The sequence below is a fragment of the Sebastes fasciatus genome, chromosome 2 (assembly GCF_043250625.1).
Source record: "Sebastes fasciatus isolate fSebFas1 chromosome 2, fSebFas1.pri, whole genome shotgun sequence".
Classification (NCBI taxonomy): Eukaryota; Metazoa; Chordata; class Actinopteri; order Perciformes; family Sebastidae; genus Sebastes; species Sebastes fasciatus.
The window spans coordinates 16,198,355-16,209,955 of record NC_133796.1 but is presented as its reverse complement, the minus strand read 5'-3'; positions in this window follow the sequence as shown (position 1 = coordinate 16,209,955).

Genomic DNA, 11,601 nt, shown 5'->3' with positions numbered 1-11,601 from the left:
GGCTCTGACGTGTTTGGCACCAAATAACGCAAAACGGTCTCTATATCGTGACAGTAGTACATGAAACAGGTAACCTGAAAGAAATCATGTTCCTCTGTGTCCTCCGGTGCTCCTAACGGCATCTGCAAGATTTCACAGACCGGAGGAAAACAAGCAGTAAGAGCTGATCTGAGGTCTGCTGTCCAGCTGCCGTCTATGAGAGCCGGCTGTCAATCACTCGTGAACTCCGACCAAACGGTCAAGCTAGGCAGCGCTGATCAAATATGAATCAATATTATGTTACTGTAATGCCTATTTCTTGCCTCAAATGTTTTCAGAATCATCTTGTAGTGTACTGTTTAGCTGTAAGATGAGAAAGTTTGTGACCCGGCAGCTATGTTGAGACAAGTTATGGAAATACCAAGCACCGCCCACCAGCTGGAGCACAGCCAATAGGAACACTCAGAAGAACGTATTCTCTGTGGATTTCTCAGGTCAAACAGGTTTCAAATATCCTCAAGTTGATTTTATCACTAAATGGAAACTAGTGGCTGCCTGGAAACTAGAAAGTCATGTGGGAAAAATGTTTGGCACTTATGTAAATTACACAAGAAAACCAAACCAACGCTCTCTCTCTGAAATGACCTCTGATTCGCCAAAGTCTCCCGTCACAAGCTAGATTTTTTAAAGCCTGAAAACAGAGCCATAATGAGGTGCAGAAGTCTAGTTATCTTTCAGAACACTTGAATTACAATATGCTGAAAGGTTATTATGGAATTTTTGCCCAATGATGCCAAGAATATACTGCCTACTGCCTCTTTAAATTCAGATTAAGTTCATACTACTTTTTGGTTCAGCATCTGTATTCCAGAGGTGAGTGCACACAGCTGTAGCCTACATTCATCTTTATGACACAGATTGGCTGAGCTTCTACTTTCATGCATGCAGAAAAAGTTCCTGCATAAGTGTAATAGTACTAACAAAACCACAAACAATAGTTCCAGTGTGTCATGACAAGAATCAGGCACAGTCAATACATCACATCAAACAATCGACTTGATGTTGAATGAGATGTCCCCATTCCACCACGACCGTATCGGAACTGCTCAAGCTTGCAAAACATACTGAGAGGGGACAGAGGAAGAAGAGGGGTGCTCGGAGCATGCCTGTGGCAAACCTCCGTCAGATATTGTTTGTGTTTAGCGCTGGGCCCCATGAAGAATTGATGAAGCTCTCTGGAATGGTGCTATCATCAGGACAGGGAAGAATCAGAGCATGGCAAAGACTGCATCTCTGCCTCCCCCGTGCAAAGCTCCCGCCATTTATGAGAGCCATCCATTAGCTCCAGCCACGGGGCCCAACTCCTGCACGCATCCGCGATCACTGCGGTGAGCGTGTGACTGTGTCTGACAAAACAACAACACAATAAGTAAGACAAACAGGAAGAAGAAAAATGAGAAGATGAAGTATCATATATTATATTTCATGTCTGTGAAGACTCAGTCAAGCAGTAAGGTGATTGGTTGAAAACATTTTGCTGCATATTAAAGTATGCGCTGTGGCAGACGTATACACTCTCACGCACACAGTAGGGCCATTAGTAGTGGTGGCTTGTTTGAAGCCTAAGGCACTTCCCAAATGCTCAACGGTAAGAGCGCACGTGTGGTGTAAATTTGTGTGTGTGTGTGTGTGTGTGTGCGTGTGTGTGTGTGTGTGTTTGTGCGTAAATGGTGCAGAAGACAACAATAGCAGAGGAATGAGAAGAAAGAAAAATATAGGTACAAGGTAGAGAAGTAATAAGAACGATAGAAATGATGTGTGTGCAGACAGAGACAAAGCATGAAGAAAACACATAAAGGGCACAGCAGTAGTAGAAGACGCTGCACACACACAAACACACACACTCACACACACAGCTGATCTTCTTACACAGCCTTGGCTGTCTGTAGGCTAACCACAATCCAGCTCCCTGCAGTGTTGACCGCAAAGCAGTCAACAGAGGCACACTGGGCCTTATCCTGCATGACACGCTGGTCGATAATCATGCACACCACCGCATAGCACAACACCACTGTAACTGCAATACCTGGGCATGCCTGCCTGCCCGCCTGCATAAACAAGCACGCCTGGATGGAGCCACGCTCACGCTAACGGTAATACATCGTGTAGAAATGGAGACATTAAAGAAACTTACTGAACATCTGATTTCTTGTTACTGTTCCCAGACTATGTACAGTACATATGAGATTAAAGCATTTTGACCTGCTGTTGTGATGAGAAAGGCCGCCTCAGCCACATGTGTGAGCTTTGATTCATTTGTTTGAATTTAAAGTATTTAGTACAACACAAAATCAACAGTATAGGTATTTATGTAACAATAATACATGATAATGTTTACTTTAAGGCTGGGCGATATGGCGAAACTTTCTATTCCGATATTGGTCATTCCATATTGACAACAATATATATCACAATATAGCATTTATTCTGGTGATTGAATAAAGAAATAATCTATATGAAATAACCACATGGTGAAGCCTATTCTTGTATACTGTGTGAATTAAATACTTGACAAATGAAAAGTACTGAGTATTTTCTCATTTTAAGAACTTGAGTGCAAAATGAACAAAACAGTTTTAAGTGAAATTATAGAGAAAAAAAGAAATAAATATTGGCCTATATCGCGATAGAAACGATATAGAAAAATATATATGATAGACATTTTTATTTAATTTTGAGGATATATTGGCCAGCCCTAATTGTCTCTTTCCTCTTTAGCATTTGCTTTGCTGAATTGTTATAGATATTGAGGCAGAACATAATGAATGTTGGTGATGGAGGAAAACATTTTTAGTTTTGGTTGTGAACACCCAAAAATACACTACTGGTTGTCACTTTGGTGGAAGCACTGGAAACGTTTACAGTGGTTCTACTGGTTGAAAATGACTACTGGGACAACTGGTGTGCCACACCATGACCATTAACGATACACTGAGATTCATAAAACAATTAGTTCTTTTGAAATATAATGTTAACTAAGAGTATATTAAGTTAAGATATGGACAGTCATCATAGTCATTCGTTAGTTGATTTTGACTCTGAGTGACTCTCTAATTCCCAATATCACTACAAAACATACATTACTAAGTATACCATCACTTTGGTCATACACACAGCATTCATTATTCATTAGCTGTTCAGTCATATATTTTGCTATCTTAACAAGCCGGATAAAGGAAGGCAATAAGCTTGTGACAGAGGTAAAGAAAAGAACAGCTAAACAACTCTGAGGCAACTCTAATACTGTAAAATGCAGCCTGTGCTGTCCTCAGTTTTACCATGGCAATAAAATGTCTGACGGATCACCAACAACCAACGTTGCACTGCACACAGCAACACAGCATCAAAGACAAACTGTCACATAAAGCTGCTGATGCAGCCCTTACAGACGTCCTACATCTGTATGCACCACCAAATTACTGGTGCACCATCAGCCCATTCAAGGCATATAGTCTGTGGACTGAACTTCAATTTAGTTGTCTGTTTTCAGACTTCAGCTGATGCAAGAAATAATCAAGTTTAGAAATTACCAAAAATATAGGCCGTTACTCATCTCTGCTAACGGGTGCTCTTTGGGACATTGTCTCACCGTTGTATACAGAAAACTGACTGAAAAGCATGTATCACACAAAGCCAGACCTTAGGAGGTCTCCAGAAATATATATTCCTATGGAATTGCAGGGAGTATTTAATGTCAAGGTGTATAGAAAAGTGGGTATGAAAGATGTATAAAAGAATATCTACTGTTCACCATGTAGTGTGATTTCCTGATGTGGTTCACAGACAACTTCCCCTTGGACTTTTGGTTGACTTTGCAAGACGCAGTGGAAGTAAAAGCAGTGGAGAGCCTTTTGATGGGAAGTTTCCAGGTGTGAATGAAACAGTGATGCAGAGCTTTGCTGAGATCTGGTTTACATGATCAGTCATATAAAGGTTAGGAGAAAAAAAAGTACTGTATCCTTTGTGTTTTTTTCACAGCTTTTTGACAACTCTGGGTTATCAGTATGTGGTGGATGAGCAGCCAGTGATCATTTCCTCAGAAGGCCTCACCGTCCACTGTGAGACTGAACAGAAAACAAAAAGGTATGTGGATGGAGAGACTCTCAAAACTCAAACAGGAAATTTAGAAACTCGACAGCCCCACCTGCTGTTTCATATGTGCATCGTCCTCAGGGTTCAAGTTTATCCATGCCACTCTCACATGAAGTGAACAGCAGAAGGTGGTGGAACGTGATGATAAAAACTGACAAGGGATTATGCAAAGTGTTCAAATCAGAGAAAGACTAAACAACAGTTTTATTCAAGTCTACTCCACCGATTTTATTTAGAAGTTAAGCTTAATTATCATGATAAGTAATGTTCAACCTACGACAGCAGATGTATCATTCTTTTGATTTTTAGGGCTCTGGAGGGAGATTTCCAAAGTTTGAAAACATATCTATCTCGGCTTAGGCGTGATATTTTTGATCTAAAGTCTTTATTACAAACTGGAGGTGTGCGATTTAGGAGGCAGGGGGGGTCAAATGAAAGGTGTTTTTAAGTTGCATTATAGGAAATGATCCAGGATACCTCTGTCTTTGCTGCTGTAATTTTTGACCATTCTGTTTTAGTCCGTCTCCTGTTATTCCACCAACTTAATGGAAGTTCAATACGAAATTGCCGGAGTACCCCATTAAAACTCAATCAAGTCGTGAAATTAAGACTTGGCTCAGATTTATGCATCCCAATGTCCTCAGACAGGCACATTATTCAAAGTCCAGGAGCCTCTTGCTGCATGTTGGAGTAACCAGTAGAGACCTATCCAACAATCCCATGCAAATATCTCACATTGGGTTAAAACGTTCTAAATACAGCTTGGTGGCAAACCAATCCAGTTTTAAATCTGATAAGTTAAAAAAAGTAAAAGAATATAACGTCACTTCTGAACAGGCAAAATCTTAGCATTTTTGTTGTATTCAAAAATACTTTTGCTGTATTTTAAACAAGTTGGACCTGCCACCAACCTGTGAATACAGAGTTACAGTAGAGGAAACAAGTGTGGTAAAATTATCATGTACTTCTTTATTCTTTAAACCTTTGTCAGTTTTGAACAAAGAATTAAACTTGAATTTAAGGGTGGGGGGGGGAATCTATACAGCAAAGTATCGCGATACTTTGAGTGGCAATATTAAATCAATACAGGTAACGACCTTTTATTATAAACTATTAGCCTCTTAACAATCAACAATAGACGACCCACCGGTGGGCCCGGCCGCTATTAAGAGGTTCAGTCTTAAAGCAACACTAGAAACTCTAAGGAATCAATTGGTATCAACCATGTCATTTGTGGGGAAGAATGCTAAATAACGCTCCAAAGTTAGGCTAAATTTAAGCGAGGAAAACAAATTTTCGAAGGGGTTCCTTGACCTCTGACCTCAAGATATGTGAATGAAAACTCTGAGATGAACAGAGTGAAAACTGTATTTTATTAAATAAAACAGTAGTTGAAAAACTGCATAATTTGTAGTTGAAAAAAAGGTAATAAATTGCAATATATCTTATTGCAATATTCAGTATATTGCAAAATTATTGTGATTTAAAATCACAATAAGATTGTATCGTGACTTAAGTACCATGATAGTATCGTATCACAGGGCCTCTGGTGATTCTCACCCCTACTTGAATTGGTCAAAGATTGTTATTTCTGGAGTGGTTTCATTCAGAAAATTGTGCGGACAGTAATGTCAAACCTGACAGTTTATTTAAAAAAATCCTGAATCATCTTATCGGGCAAGTTAAAACGTGTACATGTAAGAATGAGATAGCGGCTGACACCTTAAGGTGGAATGTATACCGAATCAAAGGAAACAAACCTAATACCTTTTATCAGTATGTCAAATCACTGGCCACTTTCCACTTTATAGCCCTTTGAACCTAACAAACAAACACACAAAGGTAAGTGTGTGCAATCGCACCCACACAATCCATTATCTTCCACTGAGCACACATAAACTAAACCTGCACACACCTTCATGCGTGCCCACACGCATAGACACACTCTTAAAAAAAATCCATTTGTACTCTTTGAAGAGAAACTACAAAGCAAAGGAGGTCCAGACGGAGTGGCCGGCCGCGTGTGTTGGCCTGCGTCTGGGCAGACTTTGACTCCCCTTGTGGCCTGGATCAGAGGAGTGAAGCCAAGCAGAATCTCTGTCCTCTGTCAGATGGATGAAACCACTTAGCAAATTAGCAGTCATCCCTTTCTGGCTTTACAACACACACGTGGACACACAATACCAAAATCACACATACAGGTATGTGCACACATCTGCACACAAACAAGCGGCGTGGGGTGGTAAAAGGCCAGGTCATGAGAGACTAGCAGAACTAGAAACATGCGGAGGCTGGAGAGAGGAAGAGTGAGAGGAAAAGGGTGAGTGAGAAAGAAGAGGAGAGTATGAGGGAGGTGAGAGAAGAGAGGAGGAGGATGATGACACGAGGAGGAGGGAAGTGAAAGAACTGAGAGGAGAGGAAGATGGTCAGGAGGTGCAAGTAAGAAGGGGAGGACGTGGGGGCAGGTGAGGAGGACAGGGTGCGTGTCCCTGTGGAGAGAAAGGCCGCTGGGCAAATTAGTGTAACACCAAAAGCCAGTCTGTTGAAGGGACAGTGCGGGGGAAGGAGAGAGGAGGAGGACGAAGGGGGAATTGCCTGTGGCACGCATCCCTTTTACAGGGGTCACCACCAGTACACATCAACTCAAATGTACGGACACACACTTACATGCATGCAAGCCCACACACACAATCCTTTTCCTGCATACTTACTAGGGCTGGGACGATTCACCTATCTCCCGATTCGATACTTTCACGATGCTTGGGTGCTGATTCGATATGTATTGCAATTTTTAAGTATTATATCTAAAAGTTTAACAGCATTAACTGAGACAAATGTTTTTTTTCTTCATATCCTCATCCTGTACATCCTGTTCGTCTACTGTACAGATCAATACTGATGGAATTCCCTGGATGAGACCGATGGAAGGAAAAAAATATATATATATATATAACATACTACTATATATTATTGCATTTTTGTTAATTTTGTTTAACACTAGACCATGAGAAAAAGTTTAATCATACACTTCTCGGGACTTTTATTTAGAAAATATCGAAATTGATACAGTAAAAAAAAAATATTTTCAGCATGTTTGTAGCATCAGAGTCCTGAAGTCAAATATATCAGTCATTGTCAGGCATTTTTTATTAATTTTTTTTCCAGCAACCCAAAAATCACAGAATAAAGACATTTCCCTCACAAATTACTGGTATTTTCTTTTTAATCTATAAGGGATATGTAATGTTTTATACTTCTGGTGAATATAATCCAATCAATCTTATTTCCATATATGTATTTTGTATATATAGTTCCCTTTGTTAACACTTTATTTTGAAAACCGGACGTAGTCACACGCGTATACTTCCGCTAACTTCGCCAAGTCCGTCTCTAGCTCTCCCGTCAGCTCCGTTCTCTTTATACATCCATGGTCAGCTCCATCGAGGCCGTTTGAATGCATTTACCATAAATGTCAGTATATGGGTGCTCTACAGTTGTTGCGTTGGCCGATTTGACCACGGAGATGAGAGTGACGGCCACCTTGACAGCACATTACCACAATACGACATCGTTTCCTGTCCATGACAGAGTTAGCATGCAGCTTTAGTCGTGATGTCTAGCTCTGCTTTTCCTGGCAATGTGTGTAACCCAAAGTGTTTCCATACTTTACTGTATGTGTAGTGTTTACCACGTTGGATTTAATATGTGAGGGTTCAGATCGTATCCACGTGGACCCTCCGACATTTTCTACTTTCTAGTTTCGGCTCACTACGGCCGGCTGCGGTTTGTTTTGGTGACGGATACAGAATTGATATGACGTCACGTTACTCAGACCACAACAATAAAAGCGGTAACTTCCTTCTACCTCCGCATTGACTCAAAGGAAGCAAATATTCGATTCTGGCATTAAAGAATCAATTTCAAAATCATAAAAAAAAAAACGTGATACATAGGTGAATCGATTTTTTTTCCCACCCCTAATATTTACCAACATAAAACATAAGTGCACCTACATGCAGGCATCTACGGACATGGCCATGATCGTATTATGTGACATCAGTGCTGATTAAATATTTATACAAAGGACAATCCACACAAACATACACGTTAGATGTGTGTGTCCACTCCATACCGCCTTCATCCCAGTGTCCAGAGAATCCCATCAGGGAATAACGGACACATGAGGATCAAATTGATTAAGGCCGGAGTTCTTAGCAGTAATGCTGAGGATTAAGACAGCTAATAAATGTTTCATTCAAAGCCGGACGGAGATCAAACGGAAGAAAGGCCCCCGGCTTGTTCGCTCTCTGGGGTTAGCGTGATTCTGCTCTTTCCTCTCCTCCTCCTCTTCCTTCTTCTCCTACGCCTCCTTCAGCTGTTGGTTTTCAGCTGTATTATGACAGCCACTACAGATCGCCTCACTAGCAACTACAGGCCCTGCCCTTGTGCCTACACATCATTAGCGCTCCATCTGTCAGCTTCCTAACAGGTTCCCACTAATGTGGCCAAGGACTCACTTCGTTGCATTCCTGTCCAACAGGCAGCAGCATTCAGCTATAAGGAAAACGCTCCGTCCTGTTCAGTTCAGAGCCTCTTTTCTTTTACTTTTACTCCTTCCCATTCCCCCTGATCCTGCATTCTCTTCCTCTTGCATCCTTTTAGCTTTTCCTCGCCCCTCTCTCTCTCTCCCTCTCTCTCTCTCTCTCTCAACTCCTCATCCACGTTCAACCTTTCCCCTTCACTCCGCTCATCCCCCTCTTCGTTCTCCTCCTCAGACTTGTTCCGTAAAGCATCTGACGAGATTCAGGGCTAGCGCCGATGGTCAACAGGGGATTAGTAAGTATGGAACTTTGAGAATGTGTGAAAACCAGTTAAGTCACACACTCTGCAGGCCAGAGGCTCTCTCACACACACACACACACACACACACACACACAGACACACACACAGATAACCCCCACATGTGCACAAACCCGAGCAACCGGACACAAGCTACTTCTGGCATCGCGTTTATCACTTAGCACGCACACATGGTCCAGAGACCCCCACTACTGAGAGGAATATAGGCACACAAAATAAATATAAATACTGTATGCGTTGCCACTAAAGCGATCCGCAGGCTGAAAATGAAAAATAAAATAAAGCACAGAAAGATGTAGTGGCTAATGGCAGCGACGGTGACACTGGTCCTGGCAAATGGGCTTTGTGGCTGTGTGTGTAACTCTATCTGTGGAGGGGGAATACAGCAGTGGTTGGGTAATGGAAAGGTCATTTAGCCAATCCCCCAGGTAGGGGGGCTGGTCTGACACGGCTCGTTTGTCACAGTTCAATAACTGCCACTCCGGGGAGTGTGAGGAGGGAGAGAGAGAGAAAACGAGTGAGAGAGGGGTAGGAAACTTAAGTGTATGTGTGTGTATGTGTGTTGAAACCCTGGTGTGTGAGCAGCACAGCTGATTCCCAGAGCTTGTCCCTCCATTAGAGGCCTCAAACGGGGTCACAGCGAAGGCCAAGCACCACGGACTCTCGACTTGGAGGCCTGGGAGGATTATCTTCGCTCTAACTGGTAAATGTTTGGTTTTCCAAGTGGGAAAACTGAATTGTTACACCTTTCTGAATCCAAAAATGGCCACCCCAAAAGGATGGCTGTAATCCATGGCTTTTGATCGAGCAGCAGAATGAGAAATAAATAAATGTTAAAAAATGGAATTACATTTTAATAGGCGGGTCGCGATCCACGTCCGGACCCAGACGCTGTTCTAGCCGGACCCGGACCTAAAGCCAATAAGTTATTGAGAATTATTACATATTTACAGACCGTTTCTATTTTAACTGGCCCCGCTTTTCTAGTCTTTACGCCACTGGTTTAGTGGCCCTGGAAAGTCACAGACCAATTGCATGCAATGTAAATCATCTCACGTGATGCTGCTCAGCCAATCAAATCTGTGCATTCTGATAAGTATTGCGAGTCGAGTCAGTGAGTGAGAAACACACACACACACACACACACACACACACACACACACACACAAACACAAACACACAGGGGAGAGATGAGAGAACGTCGGAGAAATAAGTGAGTCAGAGAAAAGTAATTTCACACGGTGTGCTGTAAAAAGAGAAAAGTAGACAGTGAAAACAGAGCTTTTTATCCAGAATGGACAAGAACTCTTACAGGTTTATTCTTCCCACGGGCAGTTGAAAACCAGTATGTCTCATATGATCAGAGACCGTAGCTATTATTAAAAATGTGAAGCGCCACTATGAAAAAGCACAAATCTTTTGAGCAAACACACCCTCTCAAATAAAATAGACAAAAATATTGAAAATAGCGAAGATCGGGATATCATGTTTTGTGATACTGTATCGATTCTCAAAAACACTGTATTGATTTTTAATAATAGTTTACATGCAAAGATTAACTCAGTCAATACTTTGTCATTAGCAAAGACATGCGGCATCTCAGTGTATTTGCCCTCTCAAAGGAGTGTTATTATGTTGGGTGTTACAAATTCAAATGCAGATCCCGTGTATCGTAATGTATTGAATCGTAACCCCTGTATCATGATACGTATTGTATCGTCAGATTCTTGCCAATACACAACGCTAACAGTAAAATGTACATTTTGTAAATATGTATAAACTATGAACTTACATGGTAGTTACATCTATAAGCTAATACAGCAATTGAAGTAATATTCGTTATTGAACACATTAAATAGGTGCCTACCACACAAAAATCTGGTATATAGGATACTCTTCATACAGTATATCACTGTCCAATGAAAACCATGTGAAGGTGAATTCAATTAGATAAACTGAACACTGATTAAGTTTTCCTTTACCGGTTGAGAAAATTATCAAAATTCTTAAGCTAAATAAACCATTTCAAAACCCATTGAATTATCTGAAATATTTATCATCACAAAGCTGAAAACAGTTTGTTTTTTTATTATAATATGTCATCCAAAATAAGATCCATCTGTCAATCACTCAATCAATAAATCAATCACGTGTCTGATATTGCAGATCGAAGTGCTTTACAATTTAAAAAAAACACATAAATAGCAAAACAGTAAAATCCTCCGCTCCATTATTCTCAGTTGGCTGTATTGATTCATACTGTCCCTTTAACATGTTGTTAGGTGTGTGACAGAAGCTTTGTGAGGGAGCCAAAGATTTTCACACATCTCACTGAGCGACTGGCGAGAGACACCACGGTCTGTCCTTCTCCTCACTTTGAAAATCAATAATAAGCTTCTATGTGCTCATTCACGTGTCTCCATGTCTTCCCGGAAAGATGCCCGAAGCACAGATTTGTATTCATCTCAACTGGATTGAGAGATTTGGGACTTTATGTCCGACCCCCCGTGGAGATTTAAGAACTATTGACTCTGTGTGATGGGAGGGTTTGATCCCTGTAATACTTAAATACTAGGTTTGTTTGAGGTTTTTTTAGAAAGGTCTGTGTCT